Source organism: Hemitrygon akajei, chromosome 8 (genome assembly GCF_048418815.1).
Source record: "Hemitrygon akajei chromosome 8, sHemAka1.3, whole genome shotgun sequence".
Lineage (NCBI taxonomy): Eukaryota > Metazoa > Chordata > Chondrichthyes > Myliobatiformes > Dasyatidae > Hemitrygon > Hemitrygon akajei.
The window spans coordinates 146723410-146736979 of record NC_133131.1 but is presented as its reverse complement, the minus strand read 5'-3'; the positions used below and the strand labels follow the sequence as shown (position 1 = coordinate 146736979).

The window sequence follows — 13570 nt, the reverse complement described above, 5'->3', positions numbered from 1 at the left end:
ATGACAAGCCATTCAATCCTGGAATATTTTTTGTGACTGTCCTTTGAACCGTCTCCAGTTTCAGAACATCCTTTCTAAGATAAGGGTCCAAACCTGCTCACAATTCTCCAAGTGAAACTTATAAAGTTTCAACATTATAACCTTGCTTTTATATTCTAGTCCTTTTGAAATGAATGCAAACATTGTACTTGCCTTCCTCATCACAGACTCAACCTGCAAATTAACCCTTAGGGAAGTCTCCCCAAGGACTCCCAAGTACCTCTGCTGTCAGTTTTTTTGTATTTTCTTTCCATTTAGAAAATAGTCAACCTTTCATTTCTTCTGTCAAAGTGCATGACCATGCACCCCCAACTCTGTATTCCATCTGCCTTTTCTTTGCCAATTCTCCTAATCTGCCTAAGTCCTCATGTAGGCTTTCTGCTTCCTCCAAACTACCTGACCCTCCACTTGCAAAGTTTGCAGCAAAGCCATCAATTCCATCATATGTAGTGGTAGTCCTTCGGATTTGAAGAAGACACTAGTAACCTGTGCGTGATGGAGTTTTAAGTGGAACAGCCGTTGCACAGGGGCAACCCCACTCTCTCGGCAGAAGAGACCTAGATCTAGTGGCATGGACAACCATTACGGCTGGAGACCTCTCCTGCTGCAGTGGATGACCAGGACGTCTAAGTGTCTTGTCGTGCTCTTAGTGCTCCACAACACCTGCTGGCCTGCCTTCTTGACCGTTGGACCATTAATCAGTTTCCTCCGCTCAATCTGCCAGGACCAGACTTCACACGCTGGGACAGACAGATCTCCTACCTCACCAAGGGTCAAAGACCCATCAGCTACCCTTACCTGGTTTGGCCCATCTGCCGAGACGGTTTACCATCATACAAGTCATTAACATATAACATAAAAATAATCAGTAGAACATCACTAGTCACTGGCAGCCAACCAGAAAAGGCTCCCTTTATTCCCACTCTTTGCCTCCTGCTACAATCTTTCCTGTAATATCATGGGCTCATAACCTGTTCAGCAGTCTCATGTGTGGCACTTTGTCAAGTGCCTTCTGAAAAGCCAAGTACAGAACATCAACCGGTTCTCCTGCTTGTTGTTTTTTCAAGGAATTCCAACAGATTTTTCAGACAAGATTTTGCCTTGAGGAAACTATGCTGACTATGGCCTATTATATCATGTGCCTCCAAGTACCCTGAGACCTCATCCTCAATAATCAACTCCAACATCTTCCTAACCACTGAGGTCAGACTAACTGGCCTATAGTTTCCTTTCTTCTGCCTTTCTACTTTTTGAAGAGTGGAGTGACATTTGCAATTTTCCAGTCTTCCGGAACCATTCCAGAATCCAGTGATTCTTGACGATCATTACTAATGCCTCCACAATCTCTTCAGCCACTTCTTTCTGAACTCTGGGGTGTACACCATCTGGTCCAGGTGATTTATCTACCTTCAGACCTTTCAGTCTCATATGAATTTGTGTTAACGTCACACACTTCATTCCCCCTGACTCTTGAAACTTCGACTGCCAGTGTCCTTTCCCAATCAGTTCTGGCCAACACCTCTCTCACACCTCTGTAATTTCCTTTACTCCACTCTAATACTGATACATCTGACTTCTCCTCGAATTTCAGGGTAAATTCAATCATATTATGATCACTTTCCCCTAAGGGTTCTTTTACCTTAAGATCTCTTATCAATTCTGTTTTATTGCACAACACCCAATCCAGAATATCTGATCTCCTACTGGGCTCAACCATGAGCTCTAAAAAGCCAGCTCTGAGGCTTGATTAGCGATTCCTCCTGGAATCCAGCACCAACCTGATTTTTCCTATCTACCTGCATACTCAAATCCCCCATGACCATTGCAATCTCCCATTGTAATTTGTAGACCATATCCTTACTACTGTTTGTGGGTCTGTATATAACTCCTGTCAGGGTCTTTTTACCCTTGCAGTTCCATAGCTCTATCCACTGAGATTCAACACCTTTGGACCCTATGTCACCTCTTTCGAATGATTTGGTTTCATTTTTTACTAATAGAGCAATGCCACCCCTTTGCCTTCCTCCCTGTCCTTTAGATAAAATGTGTGTCCTTAGACATTAAGCTCCCAGCTATAATTTTCTTTCACCCATGATTCGGTGATGCCTACAACATCATACCTGCCAATTACCAAATGTGCTACACGTTCATCTACCTTATTCTGTATACTGCGCAAGTTTGTATGTTCTCCCTGTGAATGTGTAGGTTCCCTCTCATTACTCTGGTTTCTTCCCACAGACTAAAGACATACTAGTTAGTAGGTTCATTCATCTTTGTAAATTGTCCCCTAATTAGTCTAGGTTGCTGGTCTAGACAGGTCTGTTCCATTATGTATTTCTAAATAAACAATAAATAAATAAATAGAACCACACACCATAGAACATTAGAAATATGCAATAGTTTAGATAGCATCTGTAGAAAATAAATTAATTTGCATTTCATTTTTATTTATTGATTTGAGGGATGTGGCTTCACAGGCTAAGTCAGCATTGAATTACTCATGCCTAATTGCCATTGAGAAGGTGATGGTAAATTGCCTTCTTGATCCACAGCTTGAGATGTAGGTATGCCCACAATGCTGTTAGGGAGAGGATTCCAGAACTTTGATTCAAGTCTGGTAATGGAAGAGCGATATATTTCAGAGTCAGGATGGTGTGTGGCTTGAAAAGCAACTTTCAGCTGGTGGTGTTCCTATGTTTTTTATTCCTTTATATATTCTAGCTGGTAGAGACTGTGGGCTTAAAAGGTGCTGTCTATGGAGTTTTTGTGAGGTTCCTGTGAGTGCATCTTGTCAATGGTACAGCTGCTTTGATAATCGAAGGTGGAGAGAGAGCATGCCTGCGGATGGGCTTTCTCTGAAGCCAGCTGCTCTGTTGTGCATGGTGTCAAGCTTCTTGAGTGTCGTTGAAGCTACACTCATTGACTTATTGAATGTCAAGTGGTGATAGCTGGATTTTACTCTTGTTGGATATCATCATTGCCTCTCACTTGTGTGGCATAAGTGTCAATTGCCACCTATCAGCGGAGGCTTCAATATTGTTCAGGTCTTGCTGCACTTGGAAGCAAACTGTTTCATTATCTGAAGACTCATGACAACATTATGCAATCATTAGCGAACATACTTACTTCTCATCTTTGATAGAAGATCATTGATGAAAGAGCTGAAGATAGTTACATCAACCACAGTGCCTTAAGGAACTTAAGGAGTCTAATAACTCTTATCTGAACTGTTTTTCACAGTTCATCGTACTCAGAACTTTTATAACCAAAGTATGAGAAAAGACGTAGCCTGCTTTACATGATTTAACTGATTCTCCTAAAACTTGCAGGTACTGATGAACAAAAAATTAATATAGACTGTTATGAGTGATGAACAGACCTGATGGACAATGGGGTGAAGGGTTAACCATCCCCCACTGAGAAACACGAACTATTACTGTTGCTATACTGACCATGAGAAAGAGGCGAAAAAGAAGCAAGAACATCGGCGACAGATAAGAGAGAGGGGAAAATTGCTGATTAACCGTATTATGACTCCTTTTTGAATTATTTACTGTTTCGCTGCAAGGACAATAGTTTGCTCATAAACATTCCTCAGTGGACTGAAGGAGTGGCCTTATTTGATGGACACAGTCATTCAGGAGTGATGGATAGCTGAGTCCCCGTTAGTAAGGATAAAAAGACAGGTCTGGAGAGACACCCTCCAGACACGCCAGTGGACACTGATTGAGTGTTGGAACCCACAAGAAAGGTGGGGGCTTCAGAGACCAAACCAGGAGGTCGGTCATTAAGGCTATTAGTGTAAAAGCAGGGCCGGTGGGGACTTGTGTGTGTGTCCACTCATGCCAGAGAGACGAGTCCACCACAGAAGAACAGTCTAGCAGAAGGACGGAGAGGTCATAACTGAATGACCACACCAATACGACGGATTAAGAAAGCAAAGGAAGGTTTGCCTGACTGTAGCTGTTACATCTCGCTCGCTCTCTCTCTCTCTCTCTCTCTCTCTCCAACGATTACAACAACCATAACTACATCAGCACTCATGAACTGAACTGAACGTTATACTTTTCTATGACAATTCATTTACCCCTAGACATTGATAGAGCTTGTTTATTATTGATTATTATTATTCCTACACTTTTAGGTTTATTACTGCTAACTTGTTTTATATGTATATTTGCATTATTGATATGGTTTTGCTTATTTTTATTAATAAACACCTTTAGTTTGGTACCACCAGACTCCAATGGATTCTTCTTTCTCTGCTGGTTAGACACCCATTTACGGGGTACGTAACAAGACCAAGATAGATCATTGAAAATAGAACAGCATAGCACAGTACAGGGTTTTTGGCCCCGACCCTTTAACCGATTCCAAGATCAATCTAATACTTCCCTCCCACATGGCCCTCCATTTTTCTTTAATCCATGTGCCTATCTAAGAGTCTTTAAAATATCCATAATCCATCTGCCTCTACCAGTGCTCCCAGCATTGAGTTCCATGCACCTGGATACTCTGTAAAAAAAATACTACTCTGATATTGCCCCTGTACTTTCTTCCAATCACCTTATAATTATGCCGTCTCGTATTAGCCGTTGCTGCCCTGGAAGAAAGGCGCTGACTGTCCACTGTATTTATGTCTCTTATTATCTTATATTCATCTGTCAAGTCACCTGTCATCTTCCTTTGCTCCAAAGAGTAAAGCCTTCATTTTTCATCCTTTCCTCATAGGACATGTCCTTTAATCAAGGCAGTATACCAGCAAATCTCCTCTGCACCCTCCCTGACACTTCCACATCCTTCTTATAATGATGTGACCAAAACTGAACACAATTCTGCAAGTGTGGTCTAACCAGAGTTTTATAGGGCTTCAATATTACCTCATAGCACTTGAACTCAGTCCTTGTCTAACACAGGCCTACACACCATACGCTTTCTAAACCACCCTATCAACATGCGTATCAACTTTGTGAGATCTATGGATGTGGATCCCAAGTTTCTCTGCTCATCCACATTTCTAAGAATCCTCCCATTAACCTTGTAATCTTCCTTTCAGGTCCACCTTCCAAAGTGCAAAGAATTCATTATGAGCCACCCCTACCTCCAGGCATAAGTTTCCATTTTTATCCCTGATCATTCCTACCTTCACTCGAGTCATCCTTCTGTACTTATATGTGTAGAATGCTTTGGTGTTTTTCTTAATCTCCTCACAAGGCAGAAAAGAGTAAACCATCAATGTTTCAGCCGAGACACTTCATCAAGAGGAAAGATTTCGGCCCAAAATGTTGACTATTTACTCTTTTCCATAGATGGTGCCTGGCCTGCTGAGATCCTCCAGCTTTTTGTGTGTCGTGCTCTAAGTTAACACTCTTGTTTATGATGCTTTTTGCATTGAAGTAGACTCATTTCAACCCATCTAACTGACCACATTTATACTCTATCCACTGCCGATCATTCTTCACAGTCTCTCTACATGTTGCATCTAACTTTACAACAATTGCTCCATCATCAGACCCATCACTCTGTCCCCCATCCCCTGCTCACACATGAAACCTGTCTACAAGGACATTGGTCCTTGTAGTTCATGTGTAACACGTCCCTTTTGTACAGGTCATACATTCCCCAGAAGAGATCACAATGATCCACAAATATGAAACCTGTCCCTTGTGTCTGTTCTTCAGCACATATTTATTCATGAACCAGTGAGTGTAACATCCTTTTCTTACACTCACTGGTTCATAGCACAGGTAACAATCCAAAGATTACTACGGTAGATGTCCTGCTTTCTGAGCCTCTTATCTAGCTGCATATATTCACTCTTCAGGACCAATTTGAGGTAATCTTGACCTTGGCACCTGAGAGGCAACATAACACCTGGGAGTCACTTTCTTATTGACAGAATCTCCTCTCAGATCCCTTAAATATTGAATCCCCTATCACCACTTCTGAGCCACAGTGTCGGACTCATTGCTAGAGACCTGGTCATTGTGGATTTCTCCTGGTAGCTCATCCCCTTCAACAGTATCCAAAGCATTATACTTGTGACTGAGGGACACTCTGCACTCTCTGCCTATTACCTTTGCTGCTCCCGACAGTCATCCAGCTTCCTGCTTCCTGCAACTTAGATTAAGACAATGTGTTAATTTGGGGTTTTAAGGTATAAAGCCAGGTAAACACCCTGACTAGTGACTAGTCATGTGATAGTGGTTGTATTTAAAAAATGATTGGTTTGATTAATCTGCTCAACAATGATCTGGACTAAAGAATCCTGTTTGCAAAGGGATGCAGGGACATTGGGATTTGGGTGCATGAATCATTGGAGGTGGCAGGACAGATGTTAATAGATTACACTCTGCCCTCTGTAAATGACCTGGTGTGCAACCCCAGTACCCAGGCCAGTCAGGATCACCCACGTGAGTCCTTCCTGTCTGCTTGTGTTTGATCCATCTCCCTCTTTTTTTTTGTTACTACCATCCGGTGGGAGATGCAGGAGAGTCTAGAACAGTTGATGCCCTACAACTATCGGGCTCCTGGACCAGTGTTGGATGGCTACAGCTCTGAACTGACTTCACAATCTGTGGACTCACTTTCGGGGAAGCTGTCTTTGTTATGTGTGGTTTCTCATTGATTCCATTGTCTTTCTTTTCCTGTGAGCACCTGCAAGATAAAGAGTCTGGATGTACATGGTATACATACTTTGATAACAAACTTTCTTTGAACTTTGAACATTTTGAAAACATAAATTTCATCTTGCTTCCAAATTAACCAATGAGCTATTGATTTAGTCTTTCTAGCCTTTGTCTTAACATCTAATGCACATTCTGTTCGCACAGTGTTCCCGTGTGATCAACGCAGAATGATTAGCAAATAAGAGAAGAACATTGTCATGTTCCATGTATTCATTGATAAGACTTCCTTGGCCATTTTCATACTCCTACACTTCCAGTAGGGTTTTTACAGCTGACAGACTGGCTTCAGTGACTGTCTGGCTTCTCAATATCAAGTCCCAAACTGAATGTTTTTCAAAACTAGGAGTAAATGCCTTTATTACTGCTATTCCTGTGTATTTTATATGTAATTGTGTCAATATCTTTAATTTTAGAACTGCAAGCATTATCACTGGCATACCCCATTTAAAAATGAGTCCTATTTCATGGAACACAAGGGTATTTGATCTTCATGTACAGAATTATTTCTTTTCAACTAAACTTTAAAGTTGTGTTTAATGCATAACTAGATCTTATTTATACTGTAATTTCACAAACTGTTGCCAGAAAATTATTACATATAAACTTCCTTGACTCTGACTAATCTTTAAGGTTTTGTTAGTGAGTGCAACTCATAACTAGATCTTGCTTGCACTACCATTTCATAAACTATTGCAAGAAAACCATCATTAACGACATAGTTTATAAGTAGTGATTTCACATTTCTGTCATACTTGAGCATCACATGTTCACGTCAATTTACAACAGTAGCATGGAGGATAGGGAGACGTTTGCTACCTAGCTGTTCCCTATACACATCACAGGCATGCTCTTGCTTTTATTCTCACAGCCAGTGTACAGTTGCCAAATCTGAAAGGAAATTTAGGAATTATTGCACTACTCCTGAGAACAAACTCAATTTAGACACGTCCTCGTGTTCTGAAGCCCTTAAAATACTTGTACTCCCTGTTTCACAGGAAGATCCATGCAGTTCTTAAGTGTAGATAAACCACTTCACACTGTGGGAAATTGGCATTTGTTTCTCTTTAAACTCAAATTGTATCATTTCAGCACTCTGGTAGAATTTGGAAAGTTTTTTGTTCAACAAGAATAACGATCAAGCTATTATGATGATTGCAGATTCAGTGTTCTATTCCCTTTAAAATAGTAGAGTGAACATTTTTAGATGGTGAATTAATATCATAAGGGAACTCACTGAAAGAGTGGACTCTCTTACGTGCATTGATGGTTCAGGTTTGTAGGCTAGTACAATGAACGCTGAGTTGTGCACATGATTAAGGTCCAATTTTGCAAGCCCATTCACCCCAGGGCTGAAATACTGTTAATCATGCATAATTTTATTGTGCATGATCTTGTAGTTTTCAGATCTTCCTTGTATTATTAAATTTCAATACCATCATAAATCCAGTCTTTGATAGATAGATAGATAGATAGATAGATACTTTATTCATCCCCATGGGGAAATTCAACATTTTTTCCAATGTCCCATACACTTGTTGTAGCAAAAACTCATTACATACAATACTTAACTCAGTAATAATATGATATGCATCTAAATCACTAACTCAAAAAGCATTAATAATAGCTTTAAAAAAAAAGTTCTTAAGTCCTGGCAGTTGAATTGTAAAGCCTAATGGCATTGGGGAGTATTGACCTCTTCATCCTGTCTGAGGAGCATTGCATCGACAGTAACCTGTCGCTGAAACTGCTTCTCTGTCTCTGGATGGTGCTATGTAGAGGATGTTCAGGGTTTTCCATAATTGACCGTAGCCTACTCAGCGCCCTTCGCTCAGCTACCGATGTTAAACTCTCCAGTACTTTGCCCACGACAGAGCCCGCCTTCCTTATCATTTGGATCCATTTTGATCTGCCTTATGAAAAGTTAATAATTTTCCAGTTTATTTAATGCCTGCACGTTGTACATTCAGGACATAGCATGTTAGCCACGGTTGATGACAACTTTCTTGCACCTGGCCCTAAATAAAATCACAAGTCTTCAAATATACTGTATCTCCATTCCTGTTTAGTAGGGTGTTCAGATACAGTCTTGACATCTTTGCTTTTTCCAATTAATGTTCAGGTGACAGATCAAATCCTCACCCATAAATGTCATTCTATCACTATACTTCCCCTCTACAACAGAGAGCATCAAGTACTGACCATTATATCTCACCAAATCACCCATTTGTCCCAACAGTTGCTAGAATTTCTTCCTAACGCATCCTCATTTGGATTATGATTTTCTCAATATTATTCTAGTTAGGCGCCATAGGTCCTGATTAGACTACTTCACAGCAGTGTTGATTTTCATCTTGATGTGTTTGCTATTAATCAGAGGCTGAGTCTTAAAACCTTGATTCTCCTCTTGAGTCTACTGACAGCATGCATACCATATGCTTCAGTTTCTTCATCGCCCCCGTCAAATGCCACACAATGAATCTAATGTAAACCCTTGGCTTCATCTTCAGTTTGCTCTTTGACTTATAAGCTGCTGCAACCTGACCCTATACTTAGCAAATAGAACACTTGGCTATTTTGAATTTACATTGGATCATTGCCATTGGATCTCCCAGAATTAATTGATGTAAACATATTCCTTTCTGTCTGAATGTTTAACAGTATCTGCACAATAGCCCTATGAATATGTACAGCAATGACTGTATAGGGTAGATGAAGTTTTGTCTGTTTCACCATGCCATCTCAATTAATGTCGCTATTTAAGGGGTTTCACAGACGCACTGAATAGAATTTTCTCATCAGTTAATTCACAAACCAGACAATTTCTGGGAGCTCTGTATAAAATACTCCCAGAGTTACATTGTGAGGAGAAATTCTTCAATGTCACAATATAATTACTAATGGACTTAACATGCTTTTGATTCTGTGCTCTGAACTTGCAGCTATCAGTTCAAGTGCTCCTTTAATTTCTTTTCCACTTCTGTGAAGGACATGTTGATTGCTTTCTGAGGTGTAACTGAATTGGTCATAGTGTTTTATGTTGCTGGTTCAATTTTAATGAAGAGCTTTGCTTTCATCTCTCTCTCTCAAATTATCTTGTGAGGATTTTTGCTTTTCCTGCATTTTTCACCGACCTCTCTGACATTATAAGTCATACAAAACACTCTCATGCTCTGTATATGAAGCAATAAAATTTATGTTTTTGTTGAAAATCCCCAAGTCTTAATATAAGAATATAAGACATAAAAGCAGAATTAGGCCATTCAGTCCATTGAGTCTGCTCCTCTATTCCATCACGGCTAGTTTATTATCCCTCTCAAATCAATCCTGCCTTCTCCCATTAATCTTTGCTGGCCTGATTAACCAAGAACCTAATACCTCTGCCTTAAATATACTCCAATGACTTGGCCTGCACAGCCATCTGTGGCAATGAATTCCACAGATTCACCACTCTGGCTAAATAAATCTTTCCTCATTTCTCAAAATGGACTTTCCTCAACTCTGAAGCTCTCTCTCTGGCCCTAGACTCCCCCACTATAGGAAACATCCTCTCTACATCCACTTTATCAAAATCTTTCAATATTTGATAGGTTACAACATGATCCCTCCTCATTCTTCTAAACACCGGGGATTACAGGCCCAGAGCTATTAAGCACTCCTCACTTATGAACCCCCTACGTTCCTTGGATCATCCTCCAGACCCTCTCCAAATCCAGCACAACTTTTCTTAGATAAGGGGTCCAAAGCTGGTCACAATATTCCAAGTATGGTCTGACCAATGCCTTATAAAGTCTCAGCAGTATATTCTCGCTTTTGTATTCTAGTCCTCTTGAAATGAATGCTAATATTGCATTTGCCTTCCTTCCACCAACTCAGCCTGCAAGTTAACCTTTAGGGTATCTTGCTTGAGGATTCCCAGGACCCTTTTCACCTCTGGTTTTTGAATTTTCTCCCCATATAGAAAATAGTTCATGCCTCTATTCCTTCTACCAGTGTATGATAATACACTTCCCAACATCACATATACTTCATCTGCCATTTTTTTGCCATTCCCTCAATCTTTTATTCACTGGAGGGTGGAGTTTAGATGCAGCAAGTGACAGCCTCTTTGAGCTCAACTGCGGAAACAGCTCTCTTTATTTCCTTTCCAAGGTGGTTGGGGTTCTATCGAGGTCCCGATCTGCAAGTGCACACAAACTGTTTTTTTTTACAGTGAATGAGTTCCTGTTCTTGGAGCTTGCTGGTCAGCTGTTTTCCAACACTCTCCAGCCACGGCTTGGAAGATGGCACTTTGGGGTGGGGCCCTGTGGATGACTGATTCCAAGCCGGTGTTGCCGACTGAGGTGGGGCAGAAGAAGGAATGTCAGGATTTCGCTGTGGTGGATGTATGAACGGAGGACTCTGTAGTCGAGCGATTGCACTCTCTCTCTCTTTCTCATGATGATGGGAGAGATTGCTGCCGATTCCAAAACTTGGTCAGCTTGGAATAAAAAGCAACTCGGCTGATTGAAATAACGTATCAATGACTGTTGGTCTTCCCTTTCACTGAGGAAATGGGTGATATCTCTCTGTCCCTTGTTAGTGAGAGAGAGCCTGTGACATGTTCAATTGTTGGGTAAACAATAGCTTTTGTTGACTGCAGATCATGGTCTCTCTTTGGGTGCTTTGCTGTTGCTTGGACCTGGTGGGTGCTGATGCTGTTTTGCTGAAATGTGCAGTGGGGAGGGGGAGGTTGATACATTGGCGCTTTCTGCCACTCGTATGAGGGAGAGGGGGAGAGGGCCTTTGGGGTTCTAATACTTTTCTGTCATTCATTCTGATATTTTGTGATGTCTGTGAAGTCAAGTATTTCAGGTTGTATACTGTATCAATTCTCTAATAATAAACAGAACCACTTGAACCATTTGAATCCGTCTAAATGCTTTTGGAGGCACTCTGCTTCCAAAACACTATCTGCCCTCCACCTATCTCTGTACCATTCACAAACTCAGCCATAATATCTTCATCCAAATCACTGGCATACGATGTGAAAAGATGTGGTCCCAACACCAACCTCTGTGGCAGACAACCAGAAAAAGTTCCCAGTCTTTGCTTCCTGCCAGTCTGCCAATTTTTGATCCATACTAGTACCCTTCCTAAAATACTATGGGTTCTTATCTTGTTAAGCAGCCTCATGTGCAGAAGTGTGTTAAAGGCTTTTTGAAAATCCGAACAAACAACTTCCACCAAATTCCCTCTATGTATCCTGCCTATTGTTTTCTCAAAGTATTCCAACAGATTTGTCAGGCAAGATTTTTCCTTTAGCTTATTTTATCATGTTCCTCCAAGTACCATGGAGCCTCATCAAGGAGTAAGAAAACTCCAACATCTATCCAGCCATTGAAGTCCGGCTAACTGGCCTAAAATTTCCTTTCTTCTGCCTCCTTCCTGTCTTAAAGAGTGGAGTGACATTTGAAAATTTTCGGTCCTCCAAAACCATTCCAGAATCTTGTGGTTCTTGAGAGATCATCACTAACGCCTCCACAATCTCTTTAGGTACTTTTTTCAGAACAAAGGGGTACAGCCCATTTGGGGCAGGTGGCTTATCTGCCTTCAGGCTTTTCAGCTTTCCATTCATCTTCTCCTTAGAAGTAGCAATGAAACTCACTTCTGCCCCCAGACACTCATGCATTTCTGCTATTCTGCTTGTGTTTTCCAGAGTAAAGACTGATTCAAAATTCTCATTAAGATCGTCCACTATTTCTATGTTCCCCTTGATGACCTCTCCAGCATCATTTTCCAGTGGTCTGGTATCCACTGTCATCTCTCTTTTACTCTTTGCTTACACCAAAAAACTTTTTGTATCCTCTTTTACATTACTGGTGAGCATACCTTCATATATAATTTTTTGTCTCTTTATGGCTTTTTTTGTTGCTTCCATTTGGATTTAAAAGCTTCCCAATCCTCTACCTTCCCATTAATTTTTACTATACAATATGCCATCTATTTTGCTTTTAGCTCTTTACCTTGTCAGTCATGATTGACATCCTCTTCTTAGAATACTTCTTCATCTTTGAGATACATCCTTCTTGTGCCTTCTGAATATTTCCCAGAAGCTCCAGCCATTGGGGTTCTGCTATCTTCCCTGCCAGTATCCCCTTCCAATGATCTTTGACCATAACCTGCTCCTGCCCCTGTAATTCACCTTTACTCCGCTGTAATACTGATACATTTGATTTTATCTTCTCTTTTCAACCTGCAGTGTGAATTCTATCGTATTTAGATCACTGCCTTGCAAGATTTCCTCTACCTTAAACTTCCTAATCAAATCTGTATAATTTCATAACATCCAATCCAGAATTATGGTGGGCCCTTAGAGGGCTCAACCACAAGCTGATCAATCTCGTAGGCATTCTACAAATTCACTGTCATCGTGGCCACTACCAAGCTGATTTTCCCAATCTACCTGCAGAGTGAAATCCCCCATGATTATAGCAACGTTGTCCTTTTATGCTTGCTTTTTTTAACACCCCAAGACATAGGAGCAGAATGACGCCATCAAATCTGCTCTGCCATTTCATCATGGCAGAATCATTTTCCTCTCAGCCTTAATCTTCTGCCTTCTCCCTGTAACGTGCGGTAAGGATTCATTGCTAATGTAATGGCTTCTTTGTAATGTTTCACTGCTAAGGCTAATGTAATGGCTTCTCTGTAATGTTCACTGCTGAGGTAATGGTTTCTCTGTAGCAGCAATGCTTGGGTTATGGCTGGAGATAACAGGACTGTGGCATGCATGTTAGCCAATCAGAGATTGTTGCTCTGTCTTGTGAATCTGGAAGGAGGTTTCTCATGGTCTTGCTCGAGGA

The 13570-nt window shown here is 40.9% G+C and overlaps 1 long non-coding RNA gene across 1 annotated transcript in view; it reads left to right on the top strand.

Annotated features, from left to right (window-relative positions):
- LOC140732336 (uncharacterized) overlaps positions 1 to 13570 on the top strand; it is a 115569-nt gene that overhangs the window by 22113 nt on the left and 79886 nt on the right. The gene's annotated exons all lie outside the window — the stretch shown is intronic.